The 12,273-nt window shown below is 35.3% G+C and overlaps 1 long non-coding RNA gene across 2 annotated transcripts; it reads left to right on the forward strand.

Annotated features, from left to right (window-relative positions):
* The first annotated feature begins 6,685 nt into the window (after window positions 1-6,685).
* LOC103911090 (uncharacterized) lies at window positions 6,686-8,066 on the forward strand. 2 transcript variants are annotated; one of them, XR_001799469.4, is made up of 3 exons: window positions 6,692-7,029; window positions 7,544-7,673; window positions 7,817-8,066. It is a non-coding gene; the product is annotated as an uncharacterized lncRNA (long non-coding RNA). The 2 variants fall into 2 exon arrangements; XR_011015364.2 differs by having other exon boundaries at window positions 6,686-7,673.
* Window positions 8,067-12,273: the final 4,207 nt, after the last annotated feature.

Raw genomic sequence — 12,273 nt, forward strand, 5'->3', positions numbered from 1 at the left:
TATTCTATACAATTACACTCCATACATATAAACACATATATTCCTGTCAGGCTGAGGGATAGAACCCAGGGGCCTGTTTCACTAAGGAGGTTCAAACTCAGAGTTTAGACTTGAACTCTGAGTTGATTTACAGAGAGATTAAAAACTCAGAGTTTTCGGTTTCAGAATAGCTGATCTGAGCTGGGTCAATCAACTTTGAGTAGACCAACTCAGAGATAAGAGCGCACACCGTGACTATAAAAAGGCATTACCAATAGAGCGTAGATATTACGAGTGACTATGGCAACATCTTAAAAAAAGAGATCACCATTTCTTTCTCCGGCTGAACTTGATCTGCTCATGCAAAGTTATAGCAAATATGAGCGTATATATTTAAAAAGAAGCAACCATCAGTGAAACAGAGACAGTTAGCCTGGGAAAACAGCTGCTCAAGTTAATGCGTAATTTTTAATTTTAAGTTTTTAAACATTTAAGTATAATGAAATAAGTAATATAATGTGTGACGTTTATACTTGTTTTCTAAACTTTTATACACTTTTATCAGTTTTAATAGATTTAACAGTGTACTTGTTGTGTGTCTGCCTTTTTATTGATCAAGTGATAGAGGTTGATATAACATTAAGAAGGTAAGCAGTAATAAAATAATTGTTAGACAGAATAATAATCCCATTAATCTAGTAACAGTGCATGTCGAAGGTTAAGCTAATTATTTATGAAAAAAAAGGACAAGCCTCGTACGTGACTTTGTTCTGTGTGACAAAAATGTAGGCAATAGCTATGTTTCCATCAAAATATAGGCTATTACATAAATTTGTGCAAAACTGGAATAAGGCCTAAAAATAAAGCAGCGTTTTTATCCAAAGTCGAAGTCGAAGAGAACACAATAGTCACTTCCTGATTAACTTGCGCCAAATATCAACAATAAAAACAGAATTTACTGAGGTAGAATAAGCTGCGTCAATGATTTTTTATTTAATTAATGTACTTGCGCCTCAGAAGACAATTGACACACAATGAACACGTGGGGGCGTTTGAAGCCAGACGCGGAGATCTTGACACGCTCCAGACGCTCGGAGGTATTTAATAATATACACTAATACTGAAACAGTTAAGGCATTTTAGAATGACTAAAACAACATTTAAGATGTTCTGCAGTGTGCTCAGTCTGCTGGTTTGTCCATTCACACACATTTTCATCATCATCTCTAAAAAACCTTTTTTTAATGTACATACTGTAATTTGTTAAGTGCACTTAGTAGTTTATGTGCATCTTATCAAATAAAAGTTTAACCTACTCAGTTATGCACATGTTTTATTATGCATATTTTCAAAAGTTATGTGAATCATGACGTTTCCATCAATCGTTTTTATGGGCATCTCCAAAATAAGCTCTAAAATAGGTGTGTGGAAACGTAAGGCTAAGGCGAGAAATACGCTTCATCTTTAAAAAAAGGGGAGGAGACCAACAGAAACTCAGAGTTTAGAGAATAAAACCTGCACCGGACCAGGTTAGATTCACAGAGTAAGTTACCAAGGTAACTGAGTTAAAGTTACCTTTCTTTCAGAAACAGGCTTGACTTATCCTGATTTCTTGAGTTGAACAAATCTGCCATTTTGAAACGGAAAACCCAGAGTTTCTCTCATTTCAGGGTTAAAATACTCTGAGTTTTCATTTAACTTCCTTTCTGAAACAGGCCCCAGGTCTCTGGGATGATAGGTCACTCACAATATCACTGCGCCACTGACAGTTGATGCGACAAGTCAACACAAGGCACTCCATATACATACATTTCACTCCATACATATACACTCTATACATATGTATATTCTATACATATACAACCTATACATTCCATACATATACACACATGATACATTTTATATATATTCACATTTATTCTACATAATAATTCACTCTTTACATTTACACACATATATTCCTGTCAGGCTGTGGGATAGAACCCAGGACTCTGGGATGATAGGTCAGTCACAATACCACTGCGCCACTGACAATTGATGAGATAAGATTACACAAATGCTACACTCCATACATATACACACGATACATTCGATACAAATATTCTATACATTTACAATCCATACATATAAACACATGATACATTCTATACATATATACAAATATTCTATACATAGACACACCTAATTCACTCCATGCATATACTCCAATGTACCTCTCCAAACATATACACTTATGATACATTGTATACATATACAAATATACACAAACATGTTTCACCTCATGCATATCCACCCTATACATATACACACATGATTCATTCCATACAAATACACCAATGTAACTCTCCATAGATATACACTAATGATACATTGTATACATATACAAATATACACACCATGATGTACTCAATACATATACACACAGTATACATTTTATACACAATTACAGTTATTCAATAAAAATACACTCCATACATATACACATATATTCCTGTCTGGCTGTGGGATAGAACCCGGAACTCTGGAATGATATTTCAGTCACAATACCACTGTCCCACTGACAGTTGATGAGATAAGACAACACAAGGCACTCCATATACATACACTTCACTTCATGCATATACATCCTATACATATACTCACATGTTCACTCCATACATACACACCCTATACATATACACCAATGCTCCATGCATATACACACATGATACATTCTATACATAGACACACATGATTCACTCCTTGCATATTCACACATGATTTACTCCATACATATACAAACATGATGGATTTTATACATATATTTAGATAGTCTAAACATATTCACGCCATGTATATACATATATTAAACACTCCATCCACATACAAGTATTCTTTACAAAGACACACATGATTTACATCATGCATATACACACTATGATACAAATGCTACACTCCATACATATACACATGATACATTCTATACAGATATTCTATACATATACAGTCCATACATAGACACACCTAATTCACTTCATGCATATACTCCAATGTACCTCTCCAAACATACACACTTATGATACATTGTATACATATATACAAACATACAAATATCCACAAGATTCATTCCATACATATACACCAATGTAAATGTCCATAGAAATACATGTATGATACATTATATACAAATATACACACTCTATACATACACACATGATACAGTTTATACACAATTACAGGTATTCAATACAAATACACTCTATACATATACACACACACATATTCCTGTCAATGTGTGGGGGATAGAACCCGGGTCTCTGGGTTGAAAGGTCAGTCACAATACCACTGCGCCACTGACAGTTGATGAGATAAGACAACACAAGGCACTCCATATACATACACTCTATGCATATACAAACATTATTCACTCCATACACATGATTCACTTCATGCATATCCACACTATACATATACACACAATATTCACACTATACATATACACCCTGTATACACCAATGCTACACTCCATACATACACACACACACACACAATACATTCTATACATTTATACAAATATTCTATACATATACAGTCCATATATAAAAACACATGATACATCCTATACATATACACACATGATTCACTCCATACATACACACATATGATACATTCAATACATATATACAAATATTTTATACATATACAGTCCATACATATAAACACATGATACATTCTCTACATATATTTTATACATAGACACACATGATTTACTCCTTGCATATACACCCTAGACATATACACACATGATTTACTCCATACATATACAAACATGATGGATTCTATACATATATTTAGATAGTCTAAACATATTCACGCCATGTATATACACATATTATACACTCCATCCACATACAAGTATTCTTTACTAAGACACACATGATTTACTTCATGCATATACACACTATGATACAAATGTTACACTCCATACATACACACACTATACATATACACTAATGCTACACTCCATACATATACACACGATACATTCTACACATATATTCTATGCATATACAATCCATACATATTATACATTCTATACATTTATATATAATATATTCCTGTCAGGCTGGGGTATAGAACCCAGGTCTCCGGGATGATAGGTCAGTCACAATACCACTGCGCCACTGACAGTTGATGAGATAGCAAGAGTGCTGTGTTCTGCAGTCCCCATGACTGTTTTTAGTCGTATTCCCCGGCTTATATTTCACCACAGTCTGGCAGTGTCTGCAATGCTCCATACATATACACCCTATGATACAAATACTACATTCCATACATATACAAACATGATGCATTCTATACATATATTTAGATAGTCTAAACATATTGACGCCATGTATATAGACACATGATACACTCCATCCATATACAAATATTTTTTACATAGACACACATGATCCACTTCATGCATATACAACAATTTAACTCTCCATACGTACACACTTATGATACATTGTATACATATACATATATACACACCATAAATATACACACATGATACACATAAAGATTTATTCTATTCAAACATATTCCATACATATACACACATATATTCCTGTCAGCCTCTGGGATAGAACCCAGGTCTCTGGCATGAAAGGTCACTCACGATACCAGTGTACCACTGAAAGTTGATGAGATAAGACAACTCCCTATACACCCTATACATATACACACAATATTCACTCCATACATATACACCCTATACACCAATGCTACACTCCATACATATACACTCACAATACATTCTATACATTTATACAAATATTCTATACATATACAGTCCATACATATAAACACATGATACATCCTATACATATACACACATGATTCACTCCATACATACACACCCTATACATATATTCTATACGAGAACATGAGGACGCGGCGAAAAGTTGGACAATTATCACAAATCTCCCACCGTGTAAGTACAGTTTGTATTCGTTTAATAACATTATTGAGTTTTACTCGAAGGAACTGAAATAAATGATGCACATTGTCAGTAGGGATGTGGCATTGCTTTGATTAGGCTAAAATTAGTTTATCTGGGGTTCCTTACACTGGTCCTCAAAGACAGCTGGTGAACATGTTTTCCAGCATCTCTGCCCATCATCCACCTGCTGTGTGTTTATTCAGAGCTGAAAATGACTATTTTAGGTGAGTTTGGAGTGGAATAGTGTAGAAATAAAACATTTTAATAATGATAATAATGCACGAATTTGTTAGAAAACCTAACAAAAAGCTATACAGTATCATTCTATTGTAGAGATGTCTCCAGCATTTACTACAATACCAGTATTAATGATTTATTTTAGCCTACATTAGTAGGCTGTCATTAACAATAAGAGCAAAACTTATGAGCATGTATATAAAAAAGTTATTTACTTAATATTTTACACTAACATAAAATGGTAAATATATGCATGTAGGTGTGGAGATTTAACAGGTAAAGTCTAACCACTTTTCTTTTAACTGCTCCTGTAAAATAGTTTTTGTACTGTAATTAATTAAACTGCATTAAGGTTCAAATTTGTCTTGCAGGGTGAATAACAGTCAGTCATCTGTCAGACAGAATTTAAGACTTTTTCTCTAGGCCAGCTGTAAGAATCATATAAGGCTTTGTATTTATTTATTTTCTGTTCATTAAATAATTGAATTATTACCTTTCTCACTGTTGTTTTGTTTGTCTGTAGAATTGTCTCCAGTGCAAATGATCCTTTGTCATTCCACTCCCTGAGGACACTCCAGAGTAGGTGAGAAACTTGTTGAATGCTTAAAAGTTTATTTAGGTGTATAATGTGTATGAGTTCACATTTGCAAACCTAGAGCTAGTTTTATACCTATTGTGAGTATTGTGATCTTATTACTGCATATTCTGATAAACGCTTTAGTAAATAATTGCAACTAGAAAAGTTAACGTCATCATTAGCCTGATGTTAGCTGCTGCTCTGTTACAGTAATTGTCATTGTGGACTCCAGCAGGTCTACATGTTCTGTTAAGAGACTGGATTCTGAGAGCGAGATCCTGTGAAGTGTTCATCAAAACTGAAGAGAAGAACTGGATCTGTGTAAGTTTGAAATGTGGCAGAATGTGTGTCTCTGTCTGTCTGGATCGCTCTGACTGTGATTTTGATGTCACATTTAGGTTCAGCAACTGTCCGGAGTTGGTGGATGTTCTGTCCGAGCCTGATTAAAAGAGTGATAAACGGGTACATATTTATCTTGCATTGTTTGTGTTTATTTCTGCGCAATATTTCAGGAAAATATATTTTACTACCCCAACAATTAACCCCACATTTTATATAATTAAAACTATAGATTTTATCTGTCATTCATCATTGTACGTCTCCTTATAGACATGCCTGTTTTAATGTTCAGATATTTTAAAATGTTTGTACAGACTCAGGCTGTCAAGCAGACTGAAAATATTAAATGATAATTTTAGTGTAAGCCATGAATGACAGTCTTTGCTTGTCACAAAACTGTGGATGTGTGGATATGGGCAGTTGTAAAATGATGAGTTGTAGGGAATATGTATGTATTGACATTAGATACTGCTCTGCACATTGCTGTCCATTCATGAAACATGACAGTAATTATTGATATATTGTAAGTTTTTAGTTTTAAGATGATACAAAATCATATTCTCCTCCCTCAGATGACGTAAAGTGAGTCCAGATGCTACAGACACAGAAAAAGTTGCAGCAATGGAGGAACACAGCAAGCACCTTTCAGGAAGAGCTGGAGAATATTAGAAATAAAGAATGTAGCGAGTTTTGACGCTCTCGCCGCAGGAGCTGAAGACAGAGAGCGTAGTCGCCAGGGCGGCCAGAGCGACCTTGGACGCTTCGCCGCTTTCGGTGTGAACGTACGGATAAGCGGCAGGCGGCAGCGGCGATCTCACAGCTGATGTGATAGACACGGTGGAGAAAACTCTGCAGACACGCGCTCGTTTCTGGATGCAAAAGTAACGCTGTAAAACAGCCGAGAAGAGAAGGAAAACCACGCCAGCAGGTTAAATGGGCCACTGTGTGTGTGTGTGTGTGTGAGAAAGAGAGAGAGAGAGACAGAGCGCGCGCGCGCGAGAGAGAGAGAGTTAGAGAGAGAGAGAGAAATGGAGTAGGCTACTTTCATTCTCTCGATCTCAGTGTAATAGGGGCTATTGTTGTATATGTCAGTGAAAGACTGATCCAGCAAACACACAGTGAAATTGTGCACAGTTTATGAGTTTTAAGTAGTTAGAGCGTTGTAAATGATCGCGATCGCCTCACTCGCGACAGAGCGCATATGAGGTAAATGACGTCAGTAATAACCGGTTATGATTATTACTGATCCGATACCGAATTGTCTGCGTCTGCATCGCAGTGCACCGAAAAAACGATTATTTTTGACACCCCTAATGCATATACACACGATACATTCTATACATTGTTACGTTGAGAGACGTATTGTTTAAAGTTTTGTTTGTGTCAAATGTCTTTCCCTGTTCTTCTTTTGTTGCCTTGACTCCTCCCCTCCTGTGTTTCAGGCAGGTTGCTGATTGCTTCCCACAGCTGTGTTCACTTACCATGGAGACGTGAGAGGGGATAAAAACACAGGCCAAACACTTAGATGTTGTGAAAGGAGCTAGAGAACCTTTCTCCAAAGCACTAGCTGAGGTTCAGTTGAATTAAGGCTGTTGAAAAGTTGAACTGTTGTGATTTAAGATCTGACTTGTGTATGATTGGTGCTTGTTCTGTGTTGTGGCTAAGAGCAGTACCACAGTTTAAACTTTGATTTCTTTCTTTTGCTTTTTCCCCAGGAAGCAGTAAGGAGGTAGACGGCCATTGCTTTTTGTTGGACTTTTTCTCCTGTTTTGAGGTCAGTCAGGGAGTCAGTGTAGTTTTGTTGTTGATTTTCATCATTGTTTTCTTGTAGTTTATTTATAGGCTTTACTCCCAGACAGAACCCTGTTTTGTTTGTTATTTTGGCTGTATTCCACTCCTGAAGCTAGAGCTTCCTTGACACTCATTGTGTGACTCTTTGGTTTTGTAAATAAACTTTTGGAACTTTACTCTGTTGTTGTGTTGTGACTGGTCCCAGTTTATTTAATATTGTTGCGTCCATTGTATTTTCCCCTAGACTTGTGTAAGATGTAACAACCTATATATAATACATACAAACAAATGATACATTCTATACATATATTTTATACACAGACACACAATTCACTCCTTGCATATACACCCTAGACATATACACACATTGAACTCCATACATATACAAACATGATGGATTCTATACAAATAGTATGCATACATATACACATATATTCCTGTCAGGCTGTCAGATAGAACCCGGAACTCTGGGATGATAGGTCAGTCACAGTACCACTGACAGTTGATGAGATGTGATAGCACAAGGCACTCCATATTCATACACTTCACTTCCCTTCATGCTTATACACTCTATGCATATACACACGTTACATTTTATACACATTCACAATTATTCTATACAAATACATTCCATACATATAAACGAATATATTCCTGTCAGGCTGGGGGATAGAAACCAGGGCTCTGGGATAATAGGTCACTCACAATATCACTGAGCCACTGACAGTTGATGCAACAAGTCACCACACGGCACTCCATATACATACACTTCACTCCATACATATACACCAATGCTACACTCTATACAAATATTCTATACATATACAGTCCATAAATATACAACCTATACATATACATTCCATACATATACACACATGATACATTTTATATATATTCACATTTGTTCTACATAATAGTTCACTCTATACATTTACACACATATATTCCTGTCAGGCTGTGGGATAGAACCCAGCATATACATGCATATACATCTTATAAACTCATGTTCACTCCATACATACACACCCTATACATATACACCAATGCTACACTCCATGCATATACACATATGATACATTCTACACATATATACAAATATTCTATATATATACAGTCCATACATAGACACACATAATTCACTCCATACATATAAACCAATGCTACACTCCATACATACACACGATACATTCTATACACAAATATTCTATATATATATATACAGTCCATACATATAAACACATGATACATTCTTTACATATATTTCATACATACACACATGATTCACTCCATGCATATACACACATGATTTATTCCATACATATACAAACATGATGCATTCTGTACATATATTTAGATAGTCTAAACATATTTATGCCATGTATATACACATATTATACACTCCATCCATATACAAATATTTTTTACATAGACACACATGGTTTACTTCTTGCATTTACACCAATGTAACTCTCCATACATATACACCTATGATACTTTGTATACATATACAATTTTACACACCATGATGCACTCCATACATATACACACATTATACACAATCACAGTTATTCAATACAATTACACTCCATACATATACACACATATATTCCTGTCAGGCTGGGGGATAGAACCCCGGTCTCTGGGATAATAGGTCAGTCACAATACCACTGCGCCACTGACAGTTGATGAGGTAACTCTACATCAAGGCACTCCATATACATACACTTCACTTCATGCGTATACATCCTATACATATACAAACATTATTCACTCCATACACATGATTCACTTCATGCATACCCACCCTATACATATACACACAATGTTCACTCCATACATATACACCAATGCTACACTCCATACATATACACACAATACATTCATACAAGTATTCTATACATATACAGTCCATACATATAAACACATGATACATTCTATACATATATTTTATACATAGACACACATGATTCACTCCTTGCATATACAAACATGATGGATTCTATACAAATAGTATGCATACATATACATTCCTGTCAGGCTGTGGGATAGAACCCTGGGATGATAGGTCAGTCATACATACATACATACCAATCCTACACTACATGCATATACACACATGATACATTCTATACATATATATTATACATATACAGTCCATACATACATGACAGCACAAGGCACTCCATATTCATACACTTCACTTCCCTTCATGCATATACAACCTATACATATACACACATGTTACATTTTATACACATTCAACAATTATTCTATACAAATACACTCCATACATATAAACACATATATTCCTGTCAGGCTGAGAGATAGAACCCAGGTCTCTGGGATGATAGGTCACGCACAATATCACTGCACCACTGACAGTTGATGCGACAAGTTAACACAAGACACACCTAATTCACTCCATGCATATACTCCAATGTACCTCTCCAAACATATACACTTATGATACATTGTATACATATACAAATATACACACACAAGATTCATTCCATACATATACACCAATGTAACTCTCCATAGATATACACTAATGATACATTGTATACATATACAAATATACACACCATGATGCACTCAATACATATACGCACAGAATACATTTTATACACATTTATAGTTATTCAATACAATTACACACCATACATATACACACATATATTCCTGTCAGGCTGTGGGATAGAACCCAGGACTCTGGGATGATAGGTCAGTCAAAATACCACTGTCCCACTGACAGTTGATGAGATAGACAACACAAGGCACTCCATATACATACACTTCACTTCATGCATATACATCTTATACATATACTCACGTTCACTCCATACATACACACCCTATACATATACACCAATGCTACACTCCATGCATATGCACACATGATACATTCTACACATATATACAAATATTCTATACATATACAGTCCATACATAGACACACATAATTCACTCTATGCATATACACCCTAGACATATACACACATGATTCACTCCATACATATACACCAATGCTACACTCCATATATACACACGATACATTCTATACACAAATATTATATATATATATATATATATATATATATATATATATATATATATATATATATACAGTCCATACATATAAACACATGATACATTCTTTGCATATATTTCATACATACACACATGATTCATTCCATACATATACAAACATGATGCATTCTGTAGATATATTTAGATAGTCTAAACATATTTACACCAATGTAACTCTCCATACATATACACCTATGATACTTTGTATACATATACAATTTTACACACCATGATGCACTCCATACATATACACACATGATACATTTTATACACATTCACTATTATTCTATACAAATAGACTCCATACATATACACACATATATTCCTGTCTGGTTATGGGATAGAACCCGGGTCTCTGATGTGTAAAGTCAGTTACAATACCACTGCACTACTTGAAGTTGGCAGCAGACAACAACATACCTGATTCACTCCATAATCACACAATAATCGTAGTCACAATTTACTCCATACATATACACCCTATAAATATACACACATTATACATTCTATACATATATTTGAATAGTCTTTACATATTCAGGCCATGAATAGACACACTTCACCTTATACATATACACACATGACTCACTCCATACATATACACCACTACACTCCATACATACACACACGATACATTCTATACATATATACAAATATTCTATACATATACAGTCCATACATATACACACATAATACATTCTATACATATATTTTATATGTATACACACATGATACACTCCATACATATAAAAATGCACACATATACTCCTGTCAGGGTCTGGGATAGAATATGTATATGTATGGACTAAATCGTGTGTATATGTATAGGGTGGATATGCATGAAGTGAAGTCTATGTATATGGAGTGCCTTGGGCTGTTCTATCTTGTCAACTTTCAGTAGCGCAGGACTGACCTGTCACGCCAGAGAACAGGATTCTATCCCAGATCCTGACAGGGTAAAATAGTACTTTTGTAGGACTACTCCTCTTCTTCAGAATATGATCAGTCTTATATTCTCAGTGCTGCAGGTAGAAATACGGAGGAATTTTAGAAACAAAACACACCTTAAGATGGCGTACTAGTGTTTTTTAGAAGGTAAACCAAGAATCTTTCAGGTAAAGAAGCAATGAAACATGCCTGGCAGAATGAGTGTAAAAATAATGGATGGATTGTAATTTGTAACTCAAAGAAAAACCAACTGTGCTCTTAGAGCGTCTGAATTCGGACATCCAATCAAGTCGAGCGCGCGCGCCACTCAGCGTTCACTTCTTGTGTCCGCGCGCACTCCTCC

Source organism: Danio rerio, chromosome 5, assembly GCF_049306965.1.
Source record: "Danio rerio strain Tuebingen ecotype United States chromosome 5, GRCz12tu, whole genome shotgun sequence".
Classification (NCBI taxonomy): domain Eukaryota; kingdom Metazoa; phylum Chordata; class Actinopteri; order Cypriniformes; family Danionidae; genus Danio; species Danio rerio.